Source organism: Thamnophis elegans, chromosome Z, assembly GCF_009769535.1.
Source record: "Thamnophis elegans isolate rThaEle1 chromosome Z, rThaEle1.pri, whole genome shotgun sequence".
NCBI lineage: Eukaryota > Metazoa > Chordata > Lepidosauria > Squamata > Colubridae > Thamnophis > Thamnophis elegans.
The window spans coordinates 21,578,710-21,593,344 of NC_045558.1; positions in this window are offsets into that span (position 1 = coordinate 21,578,710).

Below are 14,635 nucleotides of genomic sequence, written 5' to 3' on the forward strand. Positions count from 1 at the left end.
GAGCAGTGGGTGTGAGCTTAAATGGACTCTGGGGAATGGTAGAGAACAGGAATGCCTGGAGAAACATTGTCCATGGGGCCGCCATGGGTTGGACATGTCTTCGCAACTAACAACAACAACTCTTCCTCCTCCTCCTCCTCCTCCTCCTCCTCCTCCTCCTCCTCCCCCCCCCCTGAAATATATTTTTGGTTCAAAAGTAAAGCATAGCAAACTTTAAAGAACAAATAGAGGTGCCACTGACACTCCAGGGCTTCTTAGGTATAATTCTCAGCATCTACCATGATTGTCCATAGTAGCAACTACTGTTGGGGATATAGGATAAATGTAATTGAAAATTCAGTTGGAATGCATTTTACAGCAGAGATTAGTACTTTGCAAGTTCTCCTTTTGAACCCAGTTTTGTGACTGTCCAGAACTTCCAAAGATCACAGACTGCCAGCCTGTAGCAAACTGCAATAAGTTGTGTAAGGTGTCAGGCTGTTTCAGTGTACTTAAATCCAATACAAATAAAATCAAATGCTCCAAAGGTCTGCTGCTCATAGGATACCATAATACAGTTAATCCTGCCACTGCATCCCTAGAACTATACTGTACTTATTTTATTGTATTTGTATCCTTATTATTTTTAGAAATAACTCAAGGTGGGGAACATATCTAACACTCCTTTCTTCTCTTATCCCCCCCCCAACACACATACACAAAAACTGTCAGGTGAATTGGGCTGAGAGAAAAAGACTGGCCCAAAGTCACCCAGTTGGCTTTCATGGCTAAGGCAGAACTAGAACTCATAGTCTCCCACTTTCTACCTTTCAATATTTGTTCTATATATGACTTTTTCTTTCTTTCTTTCTTTCTTCCTCCCTCCCTCCCTCCCTGTTATCTCTTTCAGTGCATGTGCCTGACTACACAAAAATTGTCCCTTTCTACCTTTAAAAACAGATCAAGGAAGAGCAATGGAAAGTTCCAGCTGCTGTAATTTTCCATTGATTTCTTGGAAATCTTGTTTTTAAACTGCCCTCTGTGTAGAAATAAGCTCCCTTCAACTGAATAGGACAGTGATGATGAACCGATGGCACGCCAGAGGTGGCACGCATAACCCTCTCTGTGGACACGTGCACTATTGCCAGATGCTCTTCTTCTTTACAGTGCACATATGCATGCTGGAGCACTGGCAATCTGAAGACCAATTGGCAAGCGCGCATGTGCATACCGGCCACCTGGACTTTGGGTTTCTGGTGCCTCCAATGCGTATGAAGACCAGCTGGGCAGCATGCACTGGAAACCTGAAGACCAGGTGGCTGGTGTGCGCATGTGCACCAGCCAGCTGGTCTTTGGATTTCCAGACCTCTGGCACGCACCAATGTGCATGCGCGCATTTGGGCACGAAAAGGTTCGCCATCATGGAATAGGACTTCATTCTATAAGTCTGAGCTCTACTTTTTCCATTGAAAACAGTCAAACTTAATAGCAAAAGCACTACAGGCATTTTGGAAGCTGAACTTCTTCCTGATGCTTTGAGGCAGAAGAATCTATGTGTCTTTCCTTTCTCGTTTGAATGGAGAATGAGATTCTACATCTGACAAAGCAGAATATTTAAATAGCACCCTTGCAGATGGACGAGAAAAGGCTAAGGGTTCTTCCCCCCCCCCTCCACCCCCAGTCTGCATTCTTTATTCAATGAAACTCTCATTGATTGCTGTGAATTATGCAACCAACCTTTTATCTAGCTTAGCTATTTGTTCTATTTTGGTCAGTCAGTTTTCTTGTCTGCTTGGTGTAAATGTTTTATGTGATTGTTATCTCCTATTCAGCTCCAGCTTACGTGCTTTGGAAGGCAAATCAGCTCAGTTTTCATGCTGGTACTGTGAGGTCAGGTCAGGGATGAGCAGAGTTGGTGGGTCTGGCATAAGTCCTACTCTACAAAGAATCGTATCTTTTGAAACACATCCAGTAACTCAGGAGAGGTCAACCAGGGTCACAAGAAACTCTTTTACCACGTCCTCTGATCAGGCTATCAAGTTAATACAGTGTGGAAATTTTCTGGAAATCAGCAATGGGATTATCTAGAATTTTGAAGTAGGAACAAACTGATATAGTAGTGCCTACCCCAAAATCATGTTTATGGAGATTCTCAGTCATGCTAGTCATGGTTGGCCCAAAGGTTTGTTTTTTTTCTAAAGATAACTTGACATTCTTGTTTTCTTCAGAGCTGAAAAGCTGCTTGGATGAGAAGCAAAACAATTTCAAAGAAAAACAGGAAAGTCCAGTTGCCTCTTGAAAAAGCACCCTTGGGACATCCCAAAATAGGTTTTATACCAGTGTTTTTCAAACTTTAAGAGGCGTGGACTTCAAATCCCAGAATGCCCCAACAAGCAGTTGAAGCAGAAGTAATCCTCCAAAAATCAGAAAAAGGTGAGCCTAGTCCTAAAATATGATGTCTCATTCCCACTTTGCATCTCCACCCTGATGTTCGTACACCACTATTACATTATGTGGAGTCCTCATCCCTCCCCATGAGCTCATTGGATGCAAAGAGATATTTAGACCAATTACATATTAATCTTCAAAAGAAAGTAAGAAGGTAGGATTGGTCTTGAGATGCTCCATTCCCTGGAATAGGACAATTCATCATAGCCAACTCTTCACGGACTACTGGCCATGGTCAACTCACCATGGCCAATTCACAGTGGCCAACTCATTACAGCCAATTTGCCATGGGACAACTTGACATGGCCAACTTGTCACGGAACAACTCGCTGCGAGACAATTCAACAAATCAATTTAATTATTTAAAATAATTTTTAGATAAATACATTTATGTCATTCGTATTTCATTTCGTCTCTCTCCTTTGGCATCTTTTATTTAATGATTCTATTCTACCATTTCTTTGATATTAGTGTAACTTTTGCCCCTTGGTGAGATAGCCATGACAAGTTGTCGTATAGTGAGTTGGCTACAATGAGTTGCAAAGAGTTGTTATAGACTCGTCCCCCATCACCACTGACTGTCTAAGAGGCCAAATATATTAGTTCAGCAATCATCCCTGGTCGGATGAGCTGAACTGTATTTCTATTTAAATTACAAGATTTTTGAAACTGCATGTTTACGTAGACATGATGTACACAACAGCTGAGTAGTTGCTATTATTAGGTTGATCTGCTAACTCTGCAAGCAAGTTGCAAACCGAAGCACTCTTCCAAAGCATTGTTCATGAGGCTTCTAATAATGCTGAGATGGTGCCCAGGAGGCTGAAGACAGCTTTTCTTAGTTATATTAGATCAGGAGCTCCATAGGATGCTGGGTTACATAAGGAGTTTTTGTATGGAAAACAGGTACTGAGTCTGCAGTCTCCAGTCAAACATAGGTGTGGTGACAGACGGCATAATGCCTTCCATCTCACACCCCACTCTAAGTTGCTCCTTGCTCTGGATGGGGAAAATGAAGCACATGCCCTATTTCTCTTTTCCAGCCAGGGAGGGCAAACTTCCCAGGGTCTCCTTCTTCTCCCTTCCCCCAATCTCCAGGTGTTGACAATTTCTTTAGCAAAAGAAAGTGAAATATAAACTATTATAAAATAATGGGACGTGGTGGCTCAGTGGCTAAGACGCTGAGCTTGTCGATCAGAAAAGTCAGCAGTTCAGTGGTTCGAATCCCTCGTGCTGCGTAACAGAGTGAGCTCCCGTTACTTGTCCCAGTTTCTGTCAACCTAGCAGTTCGAAAGCATGTAAAAAATGCAAGTAGAAAAATAGGGACCACCTTTGGTGGGAAGGTAACAGTGTTCCATGTGCCTTCAGCGTTTAGTCAGCCACATGACCATGGAGACATCTTTGGACAGCACTGGCTCTTCGGCTTTGAAACAGAGATGAGCACTGCCCCCTAGAGTCGGGAACAACTAGGACATATGTGCAAGGGGAACCTTTACCTTTACATAAAATAAATAAATAAAATAAATAAAATAAATAAAATAAATAAAATAAATAAAATAAATAAAATAAATAAAATAAATAAAATAAATAAAATAAATAAAATAAATAAAATAAAATAAATAAAATAAATAAAATAAATAAAATAAATAAAATAATAAATAAAATAAATAAATAAAATAAATAAAATAAATAATAAATAATAAAATAAATAATAAAATAAATAATAAAATAAATAATAAAATAAATAAAATAAATAATAAAATAAATAACAAATAAATAAAATAAATAAAAAATAAATAAATAGAATAAATAAAATAATAAATAAAATAAAATATAAAAATAGAATAAAATAACATAAAATAACAAAAATAACATAAAATAACATAAAATAACAAAATAACATAAAATAACAAAATAACATAAAATAACTTAAAATAAGATAAAATAACATAAAATAACATAAAATAAATAACATAAAATAACATAAAATAACATAAAATAGAATAGTTATGAGCTGCATCCTTGGAAATCTGAACCTAAACGGCACTACATTTCTTATTTCCAATGATAATTTATTTTTAATTTCTTTCTCTTCTCTTTTTTCTTTCTTTCTTGCATATCAACTTCCTGCCTTTTTAATCACTTGGGTTTTTTCTCCTTTATAATCATTATGTTGTAGAGGCTCTGCCTTCTTTTGTGTTGGCTGCCTGCTCCCTTCCCTCTGCAGTTTCTGCACAACCCCCGAGAGAAGCAGACACTCTGCCAGTTTGCCTCCAGGATATATTTGTTGGAGCCACTCACATGCCATGCAAATTGTCTTCCGAAAGAAAAGGCAGATTCATCAGCCACTAGGATTGCCAGAGTCTTCTCTGACAGCTGATATCAGCTCAGCCTGCTAGTGCAGCCAATGGACAGAACCTGCACACAGGAAGACCTGGGTTGAGTCTTCGCCCCGGGGAAGACTTTCACGACATCTCAATTTATGCAATAATTAATACTTCCAAATTTGCATGAGATCCTGGTCCTCTTTTGTCCCTTTTTTATTGAAAGAAATAAAAAGACTAAGAGAAGCAGAGGAAAGGAAAGAAAAGATAGGAATATAAAAGAGGGGAATTATAAAAGGTACTGTAGGAAGTTAGCACCCACCCACCCATCTCCTAGAAAAATGAAATATCCTGGGAAATATTGAAAAGGCAGAATTTTATATTTCCCTGGATCAGAAATGGAGAAACATGTTTTTAGTCAGGCAACAGGCTCATTCTTAATAGCCCCCACCTTTGTCAATGGGCCATTTGGGGACCTGAGCTAGTCTACTCTACATAACAAAGATAGGATTAGCCTTCTACAGAACCTGACCACAAGGCATCTGGGCACTCAACCAAGCTTGGGACTCAAAAAGGCAAACAACCTACAAGGTTAGCTAAGACCCTGGGAGTATGACAACCAATCAGAATACATTACTTACATGGGAACAGGAAACAGAGAGATGGGGCTGAACAGAGAGTATAAAAAACCCAGGAACTCTCAACAGGCCCCTTTTTTGTTTCCTTTCTTCTTTACCCAACATCTGGAAGCATATAATCCCCCTTTTCTGTTCAGGAGCTCAAGCCATGTGATCCTGTCCACCATTAAACCATCTTTCCAAGCAGCCTCCATGTTTCCAGTGTCTTTTTCCCCACTTGGAACTGAACCCAGAAGGACATTTCTTACAACAGTACTTAGCAATTGGAAACAAGGAAATTGATAGGTACCAACAAACATACATACAGAGAGAGAGAGGGAGGGAGGGTGGGAGAGACAGACACAGAGACAGAGAGACATGAATGCATAAGCATCTAAGTGCATATGGTATATCTCGACTTTACAATCTCTGTTGTAAAGCAAGACATTTGCGAAGTGAGTATCACTCCATGTTATGACTTTTCTTGCCACAGTTTTTCAGTGAATCACTGTAGTTGTTAACTTTGTAACAAGGTTGTTAAGTGAATAAGGTTTCCCCATTGACTTTGACCTTGGGGCATAGCAACTGTCTTAAATAAGAACCAGTTGCCAAGCATCTGAATTTTGATCACAGGGTTATGGGGAAGCTGCAAAGGTCGTAACTGTGAAAAATGGTCATGTCACTTTTTTCAGTACTGTTGTAACTTTGAACAGTCACTGAATGAACTGCTGTACATATATCTGTTTATCTATCTAGCAATCAATCATCTATCTATTTCAGAAATATAAATAAAAAAATCTGCAACTACCATATTCACGTGTGATATTCCTAACCAGAAAACCCTTTTGTCGTTTTTTTTGCTCTTTTATAGAAGAGAGCTTGCCTAGTTGTTTATACTAATTAGCTGGCCTTATGTTGGCATTTTTCTGCCCTTCTTACTTTCTTTTTTTTCAGCTGGGCCACATGGAGACTCTTGACACTGCCCAACATTTGAATTTGACTCCAGGCAAAGTAGCATAGAAGGTCTTTTCGTAGCAGTTGGAATTGTGGCAAATTTAAGCACATAGGAAAGCATCTTATGTGAAGTTGGACTATGGTACCACCATTACTACTGTTGATGATGGGAGCAAATTTCCAGTATATCTAAAGGATACCATGTTGAGGAATATTGATCTAACTGGGATTTGTAACTTCATTTTGGACAAACACCTGCATATCTGCTTTGAGTGACCCAGAGGGAATAAACAGTGGAATGGAAATGAAACAGTACCAATTGAGCAGGGCAAGGGGAAAAAAATCTCATTGAATTTACAGTCGTTAAAATGAAATTAATTAATTACAGTCATTGTGTGTATTAAATACTTGGAAAGAACACTGTCTCCTCCTCTGTCATTTGAAAAAGTTCAATTTGGTGGCAATTTCTGAGGAACACCGGAGCGCAACTAAAAGCCGTGAGTCCTTGGTTGAACTCTGCATAAGGAGGATTCCATCATCCATGGTCCATGCCTGACTTTTGTGTGGCATGTCACGCATGGGTGGGCTGCTGGGGATTCACATGATCCTCTAGCTAGGATTCTGCCCAGTTCGCCAATCTCCCAAATGCCACCCCTGGTTGACCACGCCCACCCCTCCCCTCCCATGCCGCCGCTCCCAGGAGTATCAACACACCATCATGCCAGCTAAATCAGGCCTGCACGGAGGCTCAGAGAGAGGAGGAAATGGGCCTACCAGAGGTTCTGGAAGTCCAAAAACAGTCTTGTTTCTGGCTTTTGGAGGGCCTCCGGAGCCCAGGGGAAGCAGTTTTCACCCTCCCGGAGGGCTTAGGAAAGCTGGAGGAGGGCGAAAAACATTTAGCCACAACTTTGGTGGGGTCTGCATCCAAATTCCTTAGGAGCCACATGCAGGATTGGGTTGAGAAGTCCTTGATGTTCTCTGAACTTGGGTGTTTTCTTGCAGATGTTTCATTATTCAAAACCAGGTAACATCAGCAGTGCTAAGATTGGGCTGTCAGGATGGGACTCACTCTGCCCTATGCCAACTGGCAGGTTTTGCCAGGTTTATCTGCTGTCCAGGCACTTCATCTCGAAAACTTTTGCTGTGCCACCGAGCTTCAGTCTCACCCAGATTCCAGTTCCAGTTTTATAATTGTGCATTCAAATCCTATCTGATCTGGAATCTGATCTTCTGTTATTAGCTTGTTTCTGGAGCAACAAAAACTAGTGCAAGCTGAATTTTTTTAAATTTTAAATATTTTTTTAAAAAAAACAGGAAGGAGAAAGATTACTTCTTTATGTACTGCAAGAGTAGAGATGGAATCGTGTCAGCCTCTCCTTTGTGCTCCAGAGCTGTTTCCCCAAGGCTGATTTTATTTCCGAGGACGAGAGCAGGACGACGCAGCCCAGACCCAGCACCGAAGAAGCTTCCATAAAAGATGCATGGGACGAGGTCATTCTGAACGTGCCCTCTCTGTCTCTCTTGGGACCGGGTTAACTTGGCGCTTAAGTGTCTTGAGTGGAGTATTAGGCAATCTTCATTACCACACGGGGCTCGCCTAACCTCTCAAAAGCAGAAGAACCTTTCAAAATGTAATAGATTAATAATGGTTGCCCTTTGTTTAAACCAAAGACGCAGACAAAGTGTCTCCAAGCCTACAATGTTTTTGAGTGACACATCCCTCCTGAGTCTCAGCCAAGCTGTTCTCACTAAATGGCTCTTTTTGTAATTTGTTCTCAGGGTGGAGTCAACATGCACAAGGCAAAGGCCCACATGCCATTTGGGGACTGCATTGTGCAGGACACCAGCCTGGCTGGAGCTCCTGGAGTCTGTCAGTGGAGCCATCAGAAAGCCCTCGTGTGCATCTATGCGGCTGATGCTTTCCTGAGTTTGGGGCAAACACTCTCAGAGCAATAATGGAATCAATGTTCCTTTTGTGGACGAAACAGAAGTTGGAATAGAAATAGGATAGGAATAAGAATAGGCATAGGCATAGGCTGGAATGGAATAGAATAGAATAGAATAGAATAGAATAGAATAGACAGTGTTGAAAGGGACCTTGAAGGTCTTCTAGTCAAACCTCCTGCTCAGGCAGGAAAACCTATACCATTTCAGACAGATGGTTGACCAATTGCTTCTTTAAAACTTCCAGAGTTGGGGAATTTAAATTTCTGGAGGCAAGTTGTTCCACTGGTTAATTGTTCTAACTGTCAGAAAATTCCTCCTTATTTCTCTCCTCCATTAGTTTCCACCCATTGCATGTTGTTCTGCCCTCGGGTGCCTTGGAAAATAGTTTGACTCCCTCTTCTTTGTGGCAACCCCTGAGATATTGGAACACTGATATCATGTCTCCCCTAGTCCTTCTTTTCATTAAACTAGACATACCCAGTTCCTGCAACCGTTCTTCATATGTTTTAGTCTCCAGTCCCCTAATCATCTTTGTTGCTCTTTCTAGAGTCTCCATATGTTTTTTTACATGGTGGCAACCAAAACTGAATGCCGTATTCCAAGTGTGGCCTTACCAAGGCATTATAAATTGGTATTAATAGTTCACATGATCTTGATTCCATCTGTTTATGCAGACTAGAACTGTGTTGGCTTTTTTGGCAGCTGCTGCACACTGCTAGCTCATATTTAAGTCATTGTCCACTAGGACTCCAAAATCCCTCTCACAGTTACTATTATTGAGTGAGGTACCACCTATACTGTACCTGTGCATTTGGTATCCAGAAGTTCACGATCTTCTCAAAAGATAGGGAAGAATACAATGCTCTTTGCGCAATGGGGTTAGGCAAGCTTGCACTTTGCTAATCTGGTAGTGGCAGCAGAACTGTTTCAAGGAGATCCTCTGATACCATCCCCATAGGTCCATCACCCTGCGTACTGCATTTATTTATTAGATTTCTATCCCACCAAACCCTTCTCTGTTTTCCCATGGATAGGTAAGGCTGAGAGAGATTCCATCCATGAACCCCAGCCCTCCTAGGTCTCAAGACCAGCATCTGATCTACTTCACGGTAATGGCATACATGACCCTTTCTCAAACTTTCCCAAACAAATATGCATATATGGAATCTTTGAGATAGAGGGACCCCTTTACACCATTAAGTGTAGCTTCTCCTTGTACATATCAAAGGAAGTGAAGCCCTCCATCCTTCTGGGTATATTGCTAGCACAACGTGCAACAGCCATTTTAGAAAGTCATGGCTTTCTGCTGTAGCTTTGCGTCTCTCATCAGCAGAATGTTGCATCAAAATGTCAGTGCTGTGGATCAGATAGAAGGCAGCCCTCTGAACCCCAAACATCCCAAATTGTGCTGGTTTTTTGTTTGTTTAGTAGAGTGGTTTTTGGCATGGAGAGCAAAACAAGGCCTACCATTTCCACCCTATCAGTCCTGATGACAACACTGGAAACATTCCCTGCAGCCCAGTGGTGGGTTTCCATTTATTTTACTACCGGTTTTTATTTTACTGCACATGCACAAAAGCCTCTGGGTCAGTGGGCAGAACCTCCTGCCGCCCACCACTAACCTTTCTCCCGATCTGAGCCGAACTGGCAGAAACCCACCTCTGCTGCAGCCCTTAGAAACCAAAAGAAAAAAGAAAGGAAGAAGCTGCCAACCTCTGCCCAGCACATTGTCAGAGAGTAAAAAAAAAAGGGGGGGGCACACACAATTGCAAAAAAAAGTTTACAAAGCTGCCTTTAAGAGCACTTCAATCAGCTTTCTCAGAAGTAAGTCATCCTGACTCAGAATTCATTCTTTTATAGTCCTTACTCATTAGGCGGGTATGAAGATGGTTAAACTAACACAGACCTTTGCCACAACTAGGCAAGTTACTGGCTTTATCACTATGTCTTTAGATGATGTGGGTTACTTATTCTGTTTCCTGGAATTCTTCTTGCAAGCTAGCAAACCAGATACTCCTCCATAACAGTTAAATACATTGTTTTATTATTCATTGAGCTTAACTGTTGTTTATTGTACATAGCATATGATAGACCAACATTGCATGATTAAGCTGGTGAAAGAATTGCCAAATGTTACAGTGAAAACAGCCTGGGTGGGGAACTCCCATATTTTTTTTCCATGTATAAATGAACACTGTTGTGTATGTGGACAAAAGGGATCGTCTCTTGGGATAGAGACTTCTATCTTCTGCTGGACAGAATTGAGAGAGGGTGGGAGGGAAGGGGAAGGGAAGGAGAAGAGGGAGGGAGAAAGGAAAGCAGGCAGGCAGGCACAATGCCACATTATAGCCTAAGCTGCTTTCTTCCCAATGACCAACAAAATCAATCCTTCAAAGTGGCAAACCAGTCACCATGGGACATTGGATAGGCTTCTCTTTGCTACCAAGAAGAGAATTCCAGGCTTAGGTCAGTCACAAAATGTAGGCTTAGTCACCTATCCAGTGTAGAAATTCTCAATTTAATAGCTAAGCAGAATTTCATGGAAGCGAAGGCCTACTTGTATCTTATAGCCATCTCTCTGAGGTCAAACTTTGCAAATTCTTTCTGGTAGTTCATGGCTTAAAAGACTCTCATGCCAAGCTTCATATTGTCAAAACAATGTGGGGTTTTCTCACTGTTATTATTGTGGGCTTGTTTGTTTTGGGTTTTGTGGTGGTAGGGAGTTTATGGATTTTGTTTCTATATCCTCTACTGATTCTGGGTTCCTGTAGTCTCCAGTTCCTGCATCTAGCATGTAGATATGAGTTTTCAATATTATATGAGCAATGCAGGAAGAAGCTATAATTTAACTCTTGTCGTGCTGCAAATATAGAATGAAATTCAGCTCAAACATTTGCTTGCTTTGCCATTGACTTTGACTTTGAATGTGATATTTCGAATCTAAAATCCAAAAGGCATATGAAATGCCTCCATGTTAGCGCCATGAAATTGTATTGCAGTAGTGATTAAAATATTGTATCAAAGGTTTTGTACATTGCTAAGCAATTTGTGTCCTGAATATTTTTATATTCACTTTATTAATATTTATTATTTGACACAAGTTGTCCTCACTTATTGGCCACAATTGGAACTGGCATCTCACTAAATGTCACAGTCGCTAAGTGAAAAATTATGTATGTGCCCCCACTAGATGGGTTCCTAGTAGTTCAGCTGAAATAGTAGTGGTTTGGTCTGTCACACCCCCAAACCAGTTCTCCCGAGGACGCCATAGGCGCCACCATCTTGTTCTTTGATTCTGCGCATGCACAGAGCAATTTTTATTCCACTGTGCATTCATGCACAGTGCGCATCGTGCATCAAGCACGCACGCATAGCGCAGCCACAAGCAAACCGGCATCAGTGACTGCCAGAACCCACCCCTGTCCCAGACTTATAATTTTCTCTTCCATTTCTACTGTTAAGTAAATCAGTTTGGCTGTTATCATGTGACTGTTACTTACAATTTCCTACCTGCATTCTCCATTAATTCTGTGTGAGTTCCTGTATTGTATTTATGACTTTTGTCTAGGATTTTTACAGGGAGAACATAAACTCTTGGCCCCATATTAGTTTCCCTGATTATTATTGCAAATAGACTGGGCAGAGAGATAGCAACTTCATTAAGCTTACCCACCCAGATCCCTAATTAAGGGAGGAAATATCTAAACATCTGCATATTTTCACCAATTTTTGGTCATTTTGATGAAACAGAACTTTCTTTGGAATTTCTTTCTGATAAAAGAATTTAGGTGAAATTGTCCTCGACTGGATATCGGCCCCTTGGCTCTTTTTTTTTCATTGGAGACTGGATTAAAGATAGCAAGCAAGAGATTTATTTCAGTATTTCTCAACCTGGGCAATTTGAAGATGTGTGGACTTCAACTCCCAGCATTCCCCAGCCAGCTTTGCTACGGACTTCAATTCCCAGAATTCTGCCCAGATTGATTTGATTTTGATTTTGATTTGATTTGATTTGATTTGATTAATATTTGTAGGCCGCCCTTTTCCCTGAGGGGACTCAGGGCGGCTCACATAAAATCAGGGAGGGGAAATACAGACATTGACATAGTGACATATAATAAAATAGTAAGCAACATACACTCATCATTCGGGAGGGGCGGCTATCCTTATCCCCAGGCCTGACGGGCTAGCCAGTTCTTAAGGGCTGTGCGGAAGGCCTGGACGGTGGAGAGGGTACGAATCTCCACGGGGAGCTCGTTCCAAAGGGTCGGGGCTACTACTGAGAAGGCCCTCCTCCTTGTAGTTGCCAGCCGGCACTGGCTGGCCGATGGAATACGGAGGAGGCCTAATCTATGTGATCTTATTGGTCGCAGGGAGGTAATTGGCAGGAGGCGGTCTCTCAAGTATCCGGATCCACTACCATGTAGGGCTTTATGGGTGACTAATAACACCTTGAAGCGCATCCGGAGACCGACAGGCAGCCAGCGCAGCTCGCGGAGGATAGGTGTTATGTGGGTGAACCGAGGTGCACCCACAATCACTCGCGCGGCCGCGTTCTGTACTAGCTGAAGTCGCCGGATGCTCTTCAAGGGCAGCCCCATGTAGAGCACATTGCAGTATTCCAGCCTAGAGGTCACAAGGGCCCGAGTGACTGTTGTGAGAGCCTCCCGATTCAGGTAGGGCCGCAACTGGCGCACCAGGCGAACCTGGGCGAATGCCCCCCTGGTCACAGCCGTCAAGTGGTGGTCAAACGATAGCTGTGGGTCCAGGAGGACTCCCAAGTTGCGAACCCTCTCTGAGGGGTATAGAATTTGACCCCCCAGCCTGAGAGATGGAATATTGGTGGAATCTTTGGGAGGGAAACACAACAGCCACTCGGTCTTTTCTGGGTTGAGCACAAGCTTGTTAACCCTCATCCAGTCCATAACGGCTTCAAGGCCTCGGTTCATCACGTCTGCCGCTTCATTGAGTTGGCACGGGGCGGACAGATACAGTTGAGTATCGTCCGCATATTAACATAAAACATATTTTTATTTCATTTTCATTTTCATTTTATACAATCACTTATATACTGTGCATAAAAAAAAGAAAAAAGGAAGAAAAAAAACCCAACATAACACTTCATTCCCCCATACACCCTCTCTTCTCCCCCTCCAACTTTCCTTTCACCCCTCCAGCATTCCCCTCTTCTACTTCCCTACCCCCTCAGACGTCTCCCCCTCCCTCCATTTCACCCTCCTTACATTCCCTCTCACTCCCTCTTTACTTCTCCCTTCTCTTTCCCTCTTCTCCTCACTTTGGTGTATCCATACAATTCAATTTGTTTTTTACAATAAAAGTAGAAAAGAAAAAAAAGAAAAAAAAAAAGAAAAAAACGAGCCACAGTACACAAGTGAATTCTTATTGTTCTAAGGATTGAAACTGTAATTCCACCCTCCCCCCTCCCCCCTATAATCCCCCCTCCCCAACCCCCTTACGGCTTCGCAGGTCCCATACCCGGCATAATTCTTTAACAAGCATTTGAGTATAATAAGGCCAGCATATTGATGGTATCTGATCCCGTGCCTGCGGATGATCTCTCCCAGCGGTTTCATGTAGATGTTGAATAGTAGGGGGGATAAGACCGAGCCCTGAGGCACCCCATAAGTTAGGGGCCTAGGGGACGATCTCTGCCCCCCCACTAACACCGACTGCGACCTGTCCGAGAGGTAGGAGGAGAACCACCGCAACACGGTGCCTCCCACTCCCACCTCCCGCAGTCGTCGCAGAAGGATACCATGGTCGATGGTATCGAAAGCCGCTGAGAGGTCAAGGAGGACCAGGATGGAGGAATGTCCTCCATCTCTGGCCCTCCAGAGATCATCGGTCAATGCGACCAAAGCGGTTTCAGTGCTGTAACCGGGTCTGAAGCCTGACTGGAAGGGGTCGAGATAGTTTGCTTCCTCCAAGGACCGTTGGAGCTGGAAGGCCACCACCTTCTCAACAACCTTCCCAAGGAAGGGAAGGTTGGAGACTGGGCGATAGTTATTAAGAACAGCTGGATCCAGAGATGGCTTCTTTAGGAGGGGTCTCACCACCGCCGCTTTCAGTGCGGCGGGGAAGTTCCCCTCCCGAAGAGAGGCGGTCACAACCGCCTGGATCCAGCCTCGTGTCACCTCACTGCTGTTAGTAACCAGCCATGAGGGACACGGGTCCAGTACGCAGGTGGAGGCACTTACAGCCCTCATGGCCTTGTCCACATCCCCGGGGGTAACATCCTGAAACTCAACCCAGAGATGTTCCACCTGATCCTCTTGTGCCTCGGCTGGAACTGCGGGGATGGAGTCCAAGTCCGACCGAAACCGAGCAATTTTGTCCGCTAAGAAT